Raw genomic sequence first — 17,990 nt, 5'->3', positions numbered from 1 at the left:
TTGGGCTTCATCTAGTTAAGTCTCCAAAGATGAACTCTTATCAAACTGATAGCTTTGCTGTTGAAGGCAAATTTATGTTTCAAGATGTCTTAATTAAGCACAATTTTTTTGCTTGCTTTTCCAGCTCATAAAGTAGTCGTGCTTTAAGAGAGACTGAAAGGGGATGCCAAGAGTTTTTTATTTTGAAGGCTTGTTGAGGTATTGTGGTTGATATTCTTTTGATTTGTCCAGCAAGTGAGAATTATTGCAGGTAATTGGAAATAGAGTGGTCCTTTGGTCAGAATGCAAAGAAATAGCCTTGCTTTGCTGTGTACTTGGGGAGCTGTTTTCTGACAGAGAACATGCATGCAAAATGGGATTTTAATTGATTGAACAGATCCTTGAAGAAAGAAGGTTTATTTACTTATGATTCTTCTAAAGTGAAATTAAAATGGGAGCACCTGGACCTCCTTTTCTCTGGGTATAGTGTCAGGAGAAATGGATTTCAAAAAGCTGAGAGGGGAAGTTAGTGTATGGGGGGGAAAAAAGGAAAAGAAAAAAAAGATTGAAGCTATAATTATTATGTTGCAGGGTTTGAGGGGAAAAAACCCCAAGATATGTAGGAAGGAGGTTTTGTCCCTCAGGGAATCCAGAGAAGTAGACCTGAAGGCAGGCATTCTTAAGGCTTTCTAATTGATTTTTGTGTCCTACTTAACTAGCTTTGAACATGAGCTGAAATAAAATGGTGCTCTCCAGTAGAGAACCCCAATATTTTGGTTGGATTAACACTAGTTTCAACAGCACGCTTCTATTATATTGAAAATAAGTTTGTGAGAAAAAAATGTGAGTTCGTGTGCAGCTGACTTAGCTCCTGGCCATTTGGCTCACAACCTGCATACACTGAATTCTGAAGGTAAAGGTAGATTGTTGCATTTTTATTTTAAATTTTTTTTAATGTGTTGTTGTGTAAGGACCGCATCAGTTGTGACAGGTTGAACATCCATTTTTCAGGGAATTTTCAAATCCAAGTGCTGTCTGTTGAAGGGGACTACAGGACAGCTGGGAAAGGGCATGTAGTGACAGGGTGAGGAGTAATGGCTTCAGATTGAAAGAAGCTTGATTACATTAGGAAGAAATTCTTCCCCATGAGGGTGATGAGGCCCTGGAATAGGCTGCCCAGAGCAGTTGTGGAGGGTCCAACCCTGAAAGTGTTGGATGGGGGCTTGAGTAACCTCATCTAGTAGGAGGTGTCCCTGCCCATGGCAGGTGTGTTTGAGCTAGATGATCTTTAAGGTCCCTTCCAACGCAAACCATTCTATGATGATTCTGTTATACTTATGCTGGAACTGTAAATATGATAATGTGTTCCCCTTCACTAGTACTCTGGAAGTAAGGGATAGGGAGCAGAATAAAGCCCCCATAGTCGAAGAGGAAATGGTGAGTGACTTAGACATACAGAAATCTCTAGGACTCGATGGCACAGACCCAAGGGTACTGACTGGGCTAGCAGGTGTGCTCACCAAGCCACTTTCTATCATTTACCAACAGTCCTGGCTAAGTGCAGAGATCCCAGCTGACTGGATTGGCAAGTGTTGTGTCCATTTACAAGAAAGGCCAGAAGCTCCTCAGGTCCTCCTTCTGATGTCAATGCCAGGAAAAGTCATGGAGCAGGTCATCTTGAGTGCTGTGATGCACTCACCAGATCAGGGCCAGTCAGCATGGGTTCATGAAGGGCAGGTCCTGCTTAATGAACCTGATTGCCTTCTATGACAAGGTGACCTGCTTAGAGGATGAAGGAAAGGCTGTGGATGTTCTTTATTTGGATTTCAGTAAAGCCTTTGACACTGTTTCCCACAGCATCCTCCTGGAGAAACTGTCTGCTCATGGCTTGGATGGGTAGGTGATTCACTGGGTTAAGAACTGTCTGGATGCTTGGGCCCAAAGAGTGGTGGGGAATGGAGTTAAATCCAGTTGGCAGCTGGTCACAGGTGGTGTTCCCCAGGTCTCAGTATTGGGGCCAGTTGTTTTTGCTATCTTTATCAATGATCTGGACAAGGGAATTGAGTGCACCCTCAGTAAGTTTGCAGATGACACTAAATTGGGTGAGAGTATGGATCTGCTTGAGGGTAGGAAAGCTCTGCAAAGAAATCTGGACGTGTGGGATCGATGGGCTGAAGTTGGTTGTATGAGATTTAACAAAGCCAAATGTCTGGTCCTGCACTCGGGTCACACCAACCCCATGCAATGCTAAAAGATTGGGGAAGAGTGGCTGTAAAGTTGCCTGGCAGAAAAGGATTTGAGGGTGTTAGTTGACATGAGCCAGCAATGAGCTCAAGTGGCCAAAGAAGGCCAACAGCATCTTGGCCTGTATTAGGGATAGTGTGGGCAGCAGGAGTTGGGAAGTGATCATGTCTCTGCACTCAGTCAGCACTGGTGATGCCACACTTCAAATCCTGGGTTCAGTTTTGTGCCACTCACTACAAGGTGCATTGAGGTGCTGGTGCATGTCCAGAGAAGGACAACAAAGCTGGTGAGAACAAGTCTTGTAAGGAATGGCTGAGGGAACTGAGATTGTTTAGTCTGGAGAAGAGGAGGCTGAGGAGAGACCTTATTGTTCTCCACACCTACCTGAAAGGAGGTTGTAGTGAGGTGTGGGTCGGTCTCTTTAGTATCAGGTGATAGGATGAGAGGAAACAGCCTGAAATTGTTCCAGTGGAGGTAAGGATGGACATTAGGAAACATTTCTTTACAGAAAGAGTGCTTTGGCATAGGAACAGGCTGCCCAGGAAAGTGGTGGAGTCACCATTAGATAGCTGGTTTGCATCACAAATCCTGGCCTCTATCAGGAACAGTGCGGCCAGCAGGAGCAGGGAGGTCATTATGCCCCTGTACTCAGCACTGGTTAGGGCTCACCTTGAGTCCTGTGTCCAGTTCTGGGCCCCTCAGTTTAGGAAAGATGTTGACTTGCTGGAACGTGTCCAGAGAAGGGCTACAAAGCTGGTGAGGGGTTTGGAGCACAAGCCCTATGAGGAGAGGCTGAGGGAGCTGGGGTTGCTTAGCCTGGAGAAGAGGAGGCTCAGGGGAGACATTACTGCTCTCTACAACCACCTGAAGGGAGGTTGTAGCCAGGTGGGGGCTGGTCTCTTCTCCCAGGCAGCCAGCACCAGAACAAGAGGACACAGTCTCAAGCTGCACCAGGGGAGGTTTAGGCTGGATGTTAGAAAAGTTCTTCCCAGAAAGAGTGATTTCCCATTGGAATGTGCTGCCCAAGGAGGTGGTGGAGTCACCATCACTGGAGGTGTTTAGGAAGAGACTGGATGGTGTGCTTGGTGCCATGGTTTAGTTGATTAGATAGTATTGGATCATAGCTTGGACTTGATGATCTCGAAGGTCTCTTCCAAGCTGGTTAATTCTGTTCTGTTCTATTCTATTCTATTTTGTTCTATTATGTTCTCTCATGTAATGAATTTCAGTTTAGTCCAGAGTTTATGAAGCTCATTAAAGAGACTCAACTGTGTGCTAAATTACATTTTGAATAACATTTTCTACTTTTTATAATGTCCATTTTGGTAATATGAATGACCTGAAGGAACATACCTTCTTAAACAAAATAAGCCAATCATTCAGTAAAATTACTGTAAATGTTGGTCTGAATATGAAGGAGCAGGGAACCTGACACACTGTATATCCAAAAGATAAAGGAAACCAAAGCCTACTAACAGTATTGTTAATTTCAATGCAATTTGTCAGAAAAGCTGTTAGTCTAACAGCTTCTAGTATGTGTGTTCTTCTCACATAATGCAATTATTACATAATGATAATATTCTGTAATAAACAAAAAGGTTGTTATTATTTTGTATTAGACTTGTATCTGGAGAATCCTTGTGAGATTATATCCCAGTAACACCCTGAGACCCTGTTAGGGTTGCAACTCCCTGTACACACATAGGAAGGGATTAAAAAAGCTATTATTCCAAGTGGAGAAAGTTCAGGTGAGGCAAGCAGAGAAGAGAAGAGAAGAGGAAAAAAACCAAACCAACAATATTATAATGCAGGTCAGGTCCAGAGCTTCCATATTGGTCTATGTGTGGCTGACTGCCATGGTTGTGTGACAAGTATGTTTCTGAAGAATGACCCTGGATGCCAGGTCCAATCCATGTCCTCTGCACACTGCTGCTTCTCTAGGCATAGAAAGTAACTTTCCAAATGCAGATCATATTTTCTGTAATTTTTTCTCTGTATCTTTCTAACAGAACCACAGATTGGAAGGTTTTCTAGTATTTGGAGCTCTAGTCATACTACTTGGGGCTTGTAATGCTGCAGATTTTCATTGTGGGCTTAATTCACCATGTAGTGCCTTCAGCACATGGATTTGTAATTGTGAACGCTAAAGAAACATGACTGCTTTGAGAACTTTCTTTCAGTTATAGTGATTAGAATGACCCAGCCTGTGTCTGTTAAACCAGCATGTAGCTCAGAACAAGTTCAGAAGTGTTTTTTGTATCCTAACTACATCATGTGAGTGGCAGTGGACTGGTGCAGGACCTGCATGGAAATCTGAGTCCCTTGATGTGGGAGCAGGGAGTCAGCAGCACTTACCAGTCTACTCTGGGCCACTGAGGAGGCTTTTGCTATCTCTAACCCATGAGTTATAGTTGCATTTACTCCTCTGCCTTCAGCCTTCCAAGCAGTGTGGTGTATGTCTTGTGGTTCTTATCTGCTTGAAAGTATGAGTACAGAGCTTATCAGATCTGGAATGCTACCCCCCTTCCTTTTATGTGCAAGAAAAAAAATACATAGTTAGGTGCTTTCATCTGCACAGTGAATTCGACGGTTTGGTGTTTGCAAGTTAGTTTTTGTGGCATATGCAATACTACATTTCAATCAGTTGTTCGATGTGTCCAGTACTTTATTTCATCAAAGTCCTCTTTAGTCTCAGCCTGATGCTATGCTATGAGGTGATATAGTCAAAAAAACCTTAATTTTGTCTTCTGTAGTTCTTGTAGTGATATGCAGGCACACAGCAGAAAAACCTCCCTGAGTTGTCTGTTGAAGACCTAATGTAATTATGCAGATATGTGTGACTTTAAAGTGCTACCAGGTAATATGCCACTACTGAGTGATCCCCTTTTGGAAAAGACAGGGAACAACTGTCTTGTGAACTATGGCAAAAATGGTGATTTTTATGGGGTTCCCCCCCCCCCCCTCTTTTTTTTTTCTTAAGAGGTAGTCTACTTCCATGTGTTGTATGTGAATGTCTACATGCCTTTTGTGCACAGATGTGAGGTTCATCTAAACTGGAAGTCATGTAGTTTATGTAAGTGCTAACCATAGCTAAACTGGATTAGAGTGGGTTTGTGGCCAGTCATCTTTGAGTGTGGGCAGAGTAAGCTCACATCTCCCTGCAAAGCTTGGTGGAGATGTATCTTATTTTAGGTATTTTTTTGAACCTTGTTTCTGTAATAACGACATCACAGCTTCTGGTATGTGGAACTGTAAAGCATCACTCTTACAGAAGGAAGAAATAGTGGCTTCCCTCTTGTGAATATGGAACTAAAAAGCACAAAGAAACTCTTTTGCTGAAAGTTGAGCAGAAAATCTATAGCAAAAGCAGTGACTGTGTACAGAGCTTTGGAGACCAATGTTTATGTTTTATGCACTGTGTTGTTCTCAACTCATTGAGATGTAAGATGTATTTTAAAATGACCGTTTGTGTAACAGGTGATATGCTCTGACTCCTCCTTTGATAGATCATTTGGCTGCAATCTACAGAGTACAAAAATCAAATGAGGATCATCACTGAGTGACTCTTGTAAAATGACAAGCATTAGGGAAACAATATTGTGGTTATTTTGGTGTTTGTATATTTTTTGGCTAATGCATGGAAACAATGAAAGCAAACAATTTAAGAATCAAGCCAGCGAAGGTCTGTTTCTTAACACAGTCCAAAGTCATTGAAGAGAACTGACACAGAAGGGAACAGTAATTTCCTTGCCTCATCTATGGTGGGTAATTACTGTGTTTACTTTCCTGTTTCAAAATGATCATGTATGAAGAGTTTTCTGTGTGTGAGTAAAAGATTCTTAACTGAATCATCCTGAAACTGTGCCCTTTAGCTGAATTAAGATTTTTAGAAATCCAACTCAAAGGATCTCATGATAATCTGCCTACTTCCTCCTTCATTTTTGTGATTGTGGCTAAGGGCTGAAAGACCATTAATGTTCCAGTTGTGACATTTTTTGCATATTTCAGGGTGTGAAATTGTTACATGATTTGGGCCCTAAGTGTATAGCTTGATTTCTGTATTACTACTTTTTCTCATTTCAGATCGTCCTATAATTCTGAAAATAGTTTTTTAACAGCTGTTGAATGATACATATTTTAGTCCCAGCAGCCCACAATGATAGGCCACATTTGCAAATGGTACAACATGATGCCATGCCTTTTACTAAATAACTACTTCCATTTTTTACTTGCAGGCTTCCCTCATGCTCACTGATGACTGTGCACAGAAAATACAGGCTACCTGTAGAGTCTCTGTCTTAGGAGAATCAGAATACTGTAATTAAAGATTTTATAAAATGAGTAATTCCCTCCCCTCCCCCCCCCCCCCATTTTCCAAAAGTGGTAAAATCTGAAAAATAAAATCTCTTGGAAATATTAGAGCTGATGGTGTGTGGGCAAAAAGAGAGCTCTTTTATAAGCAGCATTTGGCTAATTATGGAGTTTTCTTTGGTTCATAACACTTAGAGTGTACAAGATCCCACAGTCATTTAGTGATGTACATGATCTGTCAATGAGAGATGGTTAACTTTATTAACACTTTTTAAAGCCAAGCCTGGAACTTTTTGGTGTTTGCAGAAATTACTTCAGTCTTGCTTCATGTTACCTGACGTTAGCACACCTTTCCTGTTTGAAAAAAAACCAGGCCCAAACAAATAAACAGTAAAATCTGTGAAAACTGCTGTAATGTTTACTTTTGAGCAAACCTTTTCATTTAAAATGTAACCTTTAATGGTTTTCTGAAATGGAATTTTTGAGGTAAACAAGGAAATAATCAGCCTTTGTTATTTTTTATTGAAAATGGGTTGCCTGAACCCTTATGTCCTTTTGGTAAATCCCTGTCTTTGTGGTTTCTTGTTTTCTTAATGTTGGCAGTTTGTGTTTGAGTTTTTTATTCTGTTTTCCAAAGCTTGGGAGTCCATGGTGTGATATCTCTGGGTGTTTTCAACAGCAAATGCCACAGAAGTATAACCAGTAAATTAATGTAGTTGTGCTGCATTGCATCTACTTTTTGCAGAGCAGTGGAGTCACAGGTACACAGGCTTTGGTCTTTACACTGTGAGGTTTTTTTTGCTGTCAAAGGTTTTGGGTAACAGGTTGGGCTTGATAATCTTTGAGGTCTTTTCCAACCTTATTGATTCTATGATTTTAACAGTGTTCAGACAATCAGCTATAGTGTAGGAACAAGAAAACATAACTTTTTTGTTCTGTTCATGCTATGCGTCCATACAAATATGAAACACCTTTTAGCAAAGGTACCTGAAATCAGAACATTTATTGTTCTTACAGCTTAATTCTTCCTCTTTCACTGGGAGAGTCAGTCCTTCATAAGGATGCTAGCAACTTTCCAAGCAAGCATCTGATATACCTGTAGAAATTGCAGGCATTTATAAAGTTTTGAAAGCATTTTGACTACAAAATATCTGAATGAAGTTTCTGGTGGGACTTGAACCAATTAAATCAACAGGATACTTTCACGAAAACTTTGTGTATGTTTATGCAACAGCTATTCACCTGTGTAGTCACCTAGGGTTCAACATATGACATCTAAAATGAAAGTGTAAATGGATTTGAGCCAATTGAATTAAAGGGCAGACTTCTGAAAGGGTTAGGTCTTTCTTCTCAACATCAGTGGGAGCCAGTCTCACAAACACCTTTAAAAACATGATATAAGTCTCCTGTTGATAAAAGAGACAGTTATGAAAATCTCTATGGAGCAACTACTGACATGACATGTATAATATTAGTCCTTTTGTCTATTTTAATTAATATAATCAGTTTATGTTGAATTATATGATTTGTATAGAATACAGTTGCCAGAAATTTTGTATTAAAATTTATGATGTGAATGTTTGATGGTCAGAGGGTTTTCTACTCAGATAAGAAAATAGTTTTTTGGGTGGGTTGTTTTTTTTTTTTCCCCTTTTTTTTAGTTCAGGAAAAATTACTTGTAAAGCTGAAAATCAAAAAGCAATAGGATGCTATAGAATATAGGTGTGAAGGAGAAAAGAAATGGCAATTACATCTAAATAGGTCACAAGGTTTACTTTTGGGTCTTGTGTGTTGGGGGGTTAGCTCTCTTGTCTCTTGACATCTTTTGAGCAGTGCCTGGTTCTGCTCTGGTTGTATCAGGGGATTATTGCTGTTACTGAACACTTGATTGCACTATTTTATTAAGTTTATTAAGAGAGTATGGTGGAAGGAAAAGTTGGGTTTGGTTGATGTACTAAAACCAGTGTAGCTTAGATGAGTCCATTTTGCATAGACTGGGCTGTCTAGGGCTGGTGTTTTTTTTTTTTTTTGTTGGGTGTTTGTTTTTAGTTTGTCGTTGTCGTTCTTTCTACCCCGATGAGCAATGTAGCAGATAAGCCTGCAGCTGATTCCCAGTTCTGAGGTGTTATCTGAGCAGCAAGCTGTCTTTTGCCCAATATCACTATGGTTAGCTCTGTTCTGCCTTCTCCCTCACTTTATGCATATGTTATTATGCAGGATTTTTTTTTTAACCAAACTGAACTCTTTTTCCTGATAGATTAACACAGTGCTAAAGCTAAATTAAAATTTTTGTATATTTAACCTTTCCCCCTAACTGCTTGCCCAGAATAAAGGTTTGATGCTTTGTTACTACATTCCCTACATGAGGTGGTGTGCATTAAAGTATATTTATACTCTTTCAGATTAATTAACTGTGACCTTATGAACCACTGTCCTTGTTTAATTGGTGGCTCCAAAGCACACTAATGGCATAAATCAGCTGATAATGAGATTCAGACTTGCTTTTAAAATATATAATAACACTGCATTGATATGGGAAATGAGATTTGTTGACTCTCTGTTGGTATTACAGGAGAGAAGACACAATTAAATGTGTACTTTCAGGATGGGGGAGGGCTTGGTTGGAATGAATAATATGCACTTCAGGGTGGGTGTATGAAATAAGGAGGATATTCTACATCAAGATAAGTTTGGTATTCTCTCCTTGTCTCTAGGCAATGTGCAGTACTGGCTGGTGCACTTTAGGATACAGAAATGTTGTGGGAAGGTGTTTCTTAAAGATTACTGGAGGCTAACAAAAATGATGATTTCATCTTAAATATAGTTACATGTTTTTAAACTAAGCTTACACCCACTGTTTTATGAACTGCAAATTAATCAGATAGCTCCCAGAGAACAAAAAGGTTTTGACCTAAACTAGTTGCCCAGGTTCCATTACTATTTTCGGTTTAATGTTACCCATATCCATCCTAGCAGTTTGGAAGGAAAACAAGGGCTGTGCAACAAAGTTTCTTTGTTTTTGTAAGAACTAAAAATGTGCTGTATGTAGACCAAACAATAAAAATAAACTACTGAACTACCTCCTAATGCATGGGGGTTCTGGAGAGAGGAAACCATGGATATTTAGAGGCATAAAGTGAGTCATTGTGCTAGTTAAAGAATTTTATAAGGCGAGCTCTGTGGGTTTGAGTTGCATCTGTTACCTTTCCAACTAGAACTGAGGGGTATGCAGGAAAAAGAATGTTGGATTTGATCATGCCTTATAGTGAACACATTGTACTTGGGCTAAGCTACTGACTGGGATCTAGACCATAGGAGAACAAAATTGTTAGTCTGTCTTTCTGTATGCATTTTGCCTTAGATGGGTTCCAGCTAAACACACCTAAAAATATTATTTTATATCAGTTAAGCTGCGAACACTGTTAACAAAATACTTAAAAAAAGAGAAAAGTAATCATTATTCTGTAACACTTGAAAACAACAAGAACAAAAACCCAAACACCCCTCCCCCCTCCAAAAAAAGAGACCCAGACAACAAAAAAACAGACAATCCCCCTCCTCACAGCTCTTTTCCTTCTTCAAAGATAACCATGCTTGTATTTATGACAGTCCTTAGAAGCAATAATGGACTGGGTTGCTATGGTGTAAGATGCAGAACAATGAAATGATTGTTTCTCTTGGTATTGGCTTCCTGGAAACAAATTCTGTGTAAATTACTTGCCTGAAATAGTGACAACAGTCTATGTTTTACTTAGTTCATAGTTAAAAATCTTAACTGTTCTCTGATAATAAAAAAGTAATGTTTAGCAGTTCTGGGCTTTTGTTTCAACTTTTTTTTTTTTTTTCCTTTCATGTTTTCAGGTCAATTTCATGAATTCAAAAGCAATTTACCAGTGATTTCTGGGAGCTGGGGCTGATTTTCTTGTGTATTTGTAAGTATTTATTGATTAATTTTCCTGTTATGTGCATATTTCTAATAGTCTTTAAACATTAAGAGTGGAAGCTATTTTAAAATGTGACTTTCATAGCTTAGTTGTAGAATGTTATTTTATTAAGAAATGTACCTAGCTCCTTATATTTTTTATGTAGGATTTTTTTTTCTGCTACCAACTTATTCTTTAGTTATTCAAAAGGAGCTAAAGGTGCTTGAATTAACAGTGAATATTATTTCAAGCTTTCTTTTGGTTTTTGTAATAATATAATGAGAGAACAATGTTGCTTACAGTAACATCAGTTGTGATACTTGATAGTAATAGCAGTCTTAGTAATAGTAATAGTAATCTTGCTGTTGTGATGAATATTATTTCTAGAAATGAATTGGGGCTGGCAGGACTTTTCAAGGAAATGCTGCACTAGGACAACCAGTATCTGCTGAACTGATAATGTACTTTTACGTACCCTGGTGAAAGCTAACCTTTATGATTGTAGCAAAATGATTGAGTCTGTAGTCATTTAGGCTATGGCCCAACAATATGGTTCAGCCTATGCCCAAGTTCAAATAAAGTAAATGGGATTAGGCCTATGCACAAATGCTTTGAGAAAGGGAAAGTTAAGAGGAGAAGATCTGGGAGGAAGATAGTTACTTACACAACAAATAGCTTGCAGAATTGCTATTTTGGATAGTCTTCATCTTTAGTCAAGTATAGTAAGGAAAATCTAATGGGACTTAGGCTTGGCATGATATAAATTATTGCAGTACCTCCTGAATGATGTAGTATAAATGAAACCAATCTATGCAGATTGTTCTCTTAAGTCACAAATATAGTTTATGAATAAATATTTATTCAATCATTTGTCAAAAAAGATGTTCACAAAACTACATCCATCAGGGAAAAATATGACTGTTTCCCCTCTCAATATGGAAATGTGTTCAATTTGTACTAACCCTTCCTCTTTACAAATGTTCATTTTCATATGTAGTTCTGTATTATATTTGCTGTTTCCCTCATTTACAGGTCAGCATCTTTTTAATGAGCATTGCCAGCCATATTTAAAGAAAATATTGTTATAAAATAAGCATTTAAAAAAAGTATTACCATTGAAAAGAAGTTCTTAGAAGGCAATGGCAAGTGATTACTTGAGTTGAAAGTGAGGAATTTATTGTAACCCTTCTTGGCTTTGCTGCTGCATGGTGTTTTTGTTGTTTTTTTTCCCCCAAGCACTGCTAGGCTTTCTTTACCTCATTTTTCTTGTCTATAAATGGAAATAGTAATATATCAGTCAACACAAACAGTACCTTTTAGTACCTCAATATGGAGTATACTTTCCATTTAAAGCAGTGGAGTAAATACTATGGTAAATTCATAATGAACTTCTTTGTGCATAGCAGGCTAATTGGGTGAAAACCTTTAAGCATTTTTTAATTCATGCTCATGTAGTATTATGAATGTATAGAGGGCTTCAGTTATTATGTTGTGGCCTCCTGAGCTGAGTCCTGCTTTTCTTGATTGACAAATACAAATACTGAGGAAAACAAAAGTGACATAAAAAGTGCTTTGAAAACAAAGTTCATGTTTAGGTGAATCAAGGAAGCACTTAAGCTTTAATGAGAAGTATGAATTGTTGTTATCATAAAACTGGACACTAGCTTTTGCAGAGAAAGTTATAACAACTGAGGCATCTTATGACATTGTGATATAAGATCTGGAATGTGGTTCAACAGTTTTACCAATATAGCCAAGTAAATGGCTATATTGGTATGAAATATGATTGTACAAAATCATATGAAATATGATTGTACAAAATGAACCACAGTCTAGTCTTTTGTAGGCATTCCCTGCAACTGAGATTTCATTGACTGGAGAATATTGGCTGAATATCTGGACAAGATTGACTAATTATCTGGAGAAGCAAACACTAGATCTGACTGTTTTTGTTCCTTAACTAGAGGACTTCAGTATTTAGCACCTAGGAACATATACAAACTTGAAGTTCACATAAATGGAAGACAAAATGTAGGATGTACAACTGATTGATTCAGCCCCATGTTTCCACACATACTGAAACGAGGATTGAAATATACGTTCTATAGAAACACGTTTCGAACTTCTCAATGATCTCTACCTCACCGAACTTGCAAATATTCTATAGGGGATTTATGTTAGTTGAACAGTTACAGACTTTTTACAATGCTATGCTATTTGTACAGGGTAATAAATTTTTCGTTGTGGACTGTAGACTAAGAGGATGGGTTGTTACCTCAAGTATCTTTCAGTTTAAAGGCTAGATTTCTGCAAATGTTTTTGCATGTGAGGTGACCATGGAATCTGAGGCTGAACAAATAGTCCCTAAACAAATGATACCAGCTTTGAGGGCTGGTTTGGAAGACAAAAATGTATATATGAAGAGTTTAGAGAATATTCTATCCTAAGCAACATTAAAAAAATGCTAACTAGAACTATATACCTTTCTCATGTTATACTATAGTATTTGGGCATGCTTTTATACCATGTTTGTTTGATCTCTACTCCAAAGGGGAGGGGTGTAGATTGGTGCTAGGAAGATTGATCTTTGTGCATGTTTTTTTTTAATATAGGAATACAAGAAGATCAGCTAAGCACTGCTATAGTTCTATACCAAAGCTATTTCAACCAGGGGCTATAATAACCTTTTCCTCAAATTTTTGAAAGTTTTGTCATAGATGCATGCTGCTGTAACATGTAATTACTTGGATCATCCAGTACAGACAACTCTTTTTTTTTTTTTTTTTTTTTTAATATTTGGTTAGTTTTGTTCAGGAGAAAACAGGATTGATGATTCATACAAAAGTAAATTTCATGGAAAATGTTACATCTGTGCCTTTGTGTTATGCCCACAGAGTAATTGTCCTAACTAAAGGTTACTTTTTTCAAGAACGTGGTCTTAACGTGGTTTCATTTATTTAATTGTTCTTCTTAAGTAGGGTTTGTCCAATAATAAAGTGCAATAGTTACAGGTAGGAAAATAGATGTCCTCTAATAATACAGCATGTAAATCACATTTTGTTTGTACATCAGCTATTAGAAATACCTTTTCCCGAGCAGTTCAGTTTCTGTGTAAACATTTTATTGCAACATGACTAGAGAGTGATAATACTGACAGAGAGGGGAGAAAAAACCCTAAAATGTATGGTGTTAGAGCCTATGAAGCTTCAGTGTCTTTGAGAACAGCTCTTCAATGAAAAACCTGCACTGAAAATATGGTGAGAATAATGTAATTGGATTTGTGACTAAAATCAAGTAGATCTAAAAACAAACAGCAGCAATTTTTTTTCCCAAGAAAGCTTAAAAACGAGAATAGAAACACTTAGGGGACATGCACACATCTTGCAACACACCAAAACTGAGATAGTGTGTAGGTAAACTTAATCTCTCCAAACACTTTTTCTGATGAGCACATCACCAGGGAATATGCTTTGCTTCCAACTCAACATTGAATATTTTCCTCTCAATCTTATTTTTATAGCTATTTAAATTTTTTTTCTGCTTTAATTTTGAATTTTTGTGCTTTGTATTTGTGCCAGCTTATTTAGAAGGAGAAAATATTGTCAACATTTAGATGATAAAGTCAAAGATGGCACAGCTTATTTGGAGCAAGGGAAGACACATGTGGCGTTGGCGCCATTTACTTTTACAGGTTTAATTGCTAATGTCTGATGTTCTGTTGAATTACAATTAATTTATTTGGGAAAACACAACTTCTATACTATCTATAACAGCAAAATAGTGTACTTAGCTCTTAAAAAGTTGATCTCCTGTTGCAGCTTGAGCTGGGTGCCCCCTGATGTGTTTACTTCCTGTGTCCAGAAGTCCAGCCCAGAGGGGTGGACACAGGAAATTGTGTATTTCTTACCATAATTCTTTGCACCACTATAAGATCCAGTGCGGGCTCTAGCACTTCCTCTTTCTTCCTCCTCCGTCAGCCGGTAACTGGGGGAGATGTCTGCTGGCTTTGGGCCTGGCTAGGCCCAAGGCCACAGGGGATGGGCAGTCTCAGACCTGGCTAGCTGAGACTAGCCTGGCGGGGGGGGGGGGAAGAAGGAGCCCTGGGGGTCTTGGGTGTACCCTCAGGTGGGGATAGGATGTCTCTGGGTCTGTTTGGGGACCTTTCTTTGTCACTGTGCTTTTGGCTTTCTGTAAACATTCACTGTTTTCTATTTAAACTTTCATCGCTTGCAATCCGTTTGTCTGAGTTGTTTATTTCTGCCTGTGGTGGGGAGAGAGGGCTGCCTCAACCCATCACATCTCCATTTTTCTCGTTGTAAGATAATTTTTGATCATCATTTTGGTCAAGATGGTGATTAACATCTTATCATTTACCACTTTAAAGAAACAGTCTGATTATTTTGAAATTCTTTGTAAGAAAGCAAAGAAATGCATTACTAGAAGCATTTTTTTTTTCTACCACATCCATATTTTTATTGGCATGTGCATGGCTGGAGGTATCAGTGGTCTTTGTCTTTTTCTGCCTACCTTTCTGCTGACATTTGTGACACATCAGTGTAAAACGATGTAGCTACACCAGGAAGTAGCCCTTCAGCAATTCAAGCTTTGTTTTTCTGTGATTACTTTATAAATGGTGAATATAAAATCTGGCTCTAGTGGAATACTAGCTTGCTGATTTTATGCAGTGCTTGCACAAGAGTAGCACACACATTTTCTAATAAAAATGAAGTTTCAGTATATTATGTGAGGTATAAATAAACACAAAAGCAAGGCACCCATCTTGAAGGTTTTTTTCTCTGAGAAAGCTTCTGTAAATACAGATATTTTAGAGGTACTTAAGAGAGTCAGTTGAGCAGAAAGAAAATGGAAGGGGAAAAAGCATTTCTTTACACTCAAGGAATACCTGGTGTGTAGATGCCTAAGCACATTTGCCAGTGTGGGTCTGATAGAAGCATGCATCTAGAGCTTTGTAATTGTACCTGAAGAAAGGAAGGTGTGTGAGAAAGACTGAAGGAGTGAGAAAGGTGGCTGGGACATCTGTCTGCTGGGGACAGAAGTCCAATCATAGAATTCTGTTTAGTTTTGAATATCTGAATTCTCTTTCCCCATCCTGTGCTCCTAGCTGGGATGCCTGATGGACTCCCCTGGGTGAGAGTTTCTAAAGCTGTGTGGTTGTGGGAGGTCGCCTAGGGCCTTCTAGTTCTAAGAGAAGGAGTGTCTGTTGCGTGCTGTTGGCACAGAAGCACGTTCCTATCTGAGTTCCCATTTACCTTCTGAGAGCAGCTGACATTTTGGCTGCTTCTCTATTGACCATACAGGCTGCTTCTTGGTGGTAAGTAAATGAATCAACAGAAATACAGAACGCTCATACTGTGGAAGCAATATACATTGTGTTCAGCTTAACCAGCTTTTCTTATAATAAGCCAATTGCACACTTAAACTACTTCTAGGATTTTGATATTTAACCTAGCACAGAAATCATCTTCAGTTGTTTATGAACAAAGAAATGTATGCCACAAGAGAAAGTATTTAAAAAATGTCAGTTTTAATTCTCATACACCCAAAGGCTTTCATGCTATCAGACTGTTTAGACTTACTAAGATGAGGGCATCACTTAGGGCGAGAGCACTATTCAACCAGCTTCTCAAATGCTGCATGATGACAGAGGACACATATGTGATGTTTGGTTATATTTTGATGAAGTTGAACCAGTTAGTGAAGCTGCTGCTAGAAATGCTGTTTCAAAAGTTTGTCATGCTCTGAATATAAAGGAGGACCTCCATGCTCTGCTGCTGCTCTATGTGTGTGTTGGATGAGATCCGTGTAATGCACTAGATCCATCTGCTGTCTAAAAAAGTCTTTGCAAAAGAACTAAGCAATAGAATGGAAATCCTCATCCAAACACTTCTGTGTGCTTTTGAAGTTGCATGCAGTGCTTGGAAGAGAGGAGTCTGTTAGGAAATATTTGTGTGAAGAAGCTGCATTAAGAATGTGGGGAAAAAAAAAGAAGAGTATTTGTACAAGTCCATACCTGGATGGAGTACATCGGTTTTCTGCAGGTGACTGGCATCTTCAGAGCCAAAATATTTTTAGAAGAAGTGATTTTTCAGCACAAAACCAAAGCATCAAGACTACTACAATGCAGGATCTTAGAAAAGCTGTAAAGAGAATTTTCTTTAAGCCAAACTGCGAGTAGTAAATTACGTACAGGATTTCTTATTCTACATAAATGACACACAAGATTTCTTATTCTCTAGTATGGATGAACAATACCAACAGTTCATGTCAGCATTAACTTTTCAAATCATATTACTTAAAAGGGTGAGGGTTGTAAAATATCCACAGACAGCTTCATTTTCTCTCTGTCTTCCTAATGCACATATACCAATGGCTGTTTGATTCATTTATTGACATAAAATAGAATTGCTTAGAACTAACTGCTCATTCATCATAATCACAGTTACAAGAGAGTGTGGGGTAAGAGGTTAACTGCTTGCTAGATGTATCAAGGTCTTTGGTATATACCAAAGCCTGACTTGATAGAAATCTGATAATGTTCTGCTGAAGGTGAAACATAAGTGTTAATAGCTAAGTAAAAAAATTGATAAAGACTGTACTGTAGAACACATTTCTAAAGTTAATTAAAAAGAGCTGATCAAAGTGAATCCTCCATTAAAAATGTTACTTTAAGATATTAAACATAAGAAAGAGCTTAAAGGTCAGTTTAAAAAACCAGTACATACTTTTAAAATTAATTTTCCATGATTTTTTTTTTTTGCTTGTTGACAGTGCTCTTGATAATTGAAATATAAATAATGTGAAAATGTTTATTTTTAGTTGCAGTAGTTTAAGTTCATGCATAATGATGATAAATTGATAATTTGTGATATCTAAATTAACAAGAAAAAAAATCAATTTGAACTAACTGGGAGCAGCTCCTGCTCTTAATACATGTGTGTGATGGATCACACAGTATCTTTGCATTGTAAAATAAGCAAGGGACACACTTAATTGTGTAAATACCCTATTATCTTTATAGGTTTATTAGAGATTACTGTATAATCCTGGGTCTGAAAGTTAGTCTGAAAGATACTCCCTGCAGGAGCCAAAAAGCCCCAGGGAGTAATTAATTCAATTTTCTGATGCTAAACCAAAGCAGGTAACACGAGTTTTTGAAGTTTCACCTCACTGCCACCTTCCCCAACAAAACAGTTTGCAAAATGTAAGAATTCAAGTTGTCAGTATAAAAATAAACATTTGATTTAGAAAGAGAGAGTCTTCATCTGGAAATTGGCAGGAATGATGGTCTGAGGCACATGGTCCTGCAGAAGGCTGAGAGTGCTGCAGGGCGCTAGAATAAAGATGAATGATGAGCTGGCAAACTGGCTGCCTATGTGGAATTCCTGCCAGTTTAGTATCTGCTTTCTACTCAAATGCTTCTATATTCAATATATTGTACTTTTAAAGAACTGCCTACTCACTGATAAAAATCTGACCTGCAGCAGTATCTGCTGAAGTGACCAGACTGAAGTG

At 38.2% G+C, this 17,990-nt stretch overlaps 1 protein-coding gene across 8 annotated transcripts in view; it reads left to right on the top strand.

Moving 5' to 3' along the window:
• The window catches only part of SOX6 (SRY-box transcription factor 6), a 356,106-nt gene that overhangs the window by 41,827 nt on the left and 296,289 nt on the right, over window positions 1–17,990 (top strand). For all 8 annotated transcript variants that reach the window (XM_054171552.1, XM_054171551.1, XM_054171548.1 and 5 more), the window contains exon 2: window positions 10,396–10,466. The gene's annotated coding sequence lies outside the window, so the exon portion shown is untranslated. The remainder of the gene's footprint in view (window positions 1–10,395; window positions 10,467–17,990) is intronic.

Source organism: Dryobates pubescens, chromosome 22, assembly GCF_014839835.1.
Source record: "Dryobates pubescens isolate bDryPub1 chromosome 22, bDryPub1.pri, whole genome shotgun sequence".
In the NCBI taxonomy this organism is placed as follows: domain Eukaryota; kingdom Metazoa; phylum Chordata; class Aves; order Piciformes; family Picidae; genus Dryobates; species Dryobates pubescens.
Note: the sequence above shows the minus strand (reverse complement) of the source record. Positions and strands in the feature narration are given on the sequence as shown.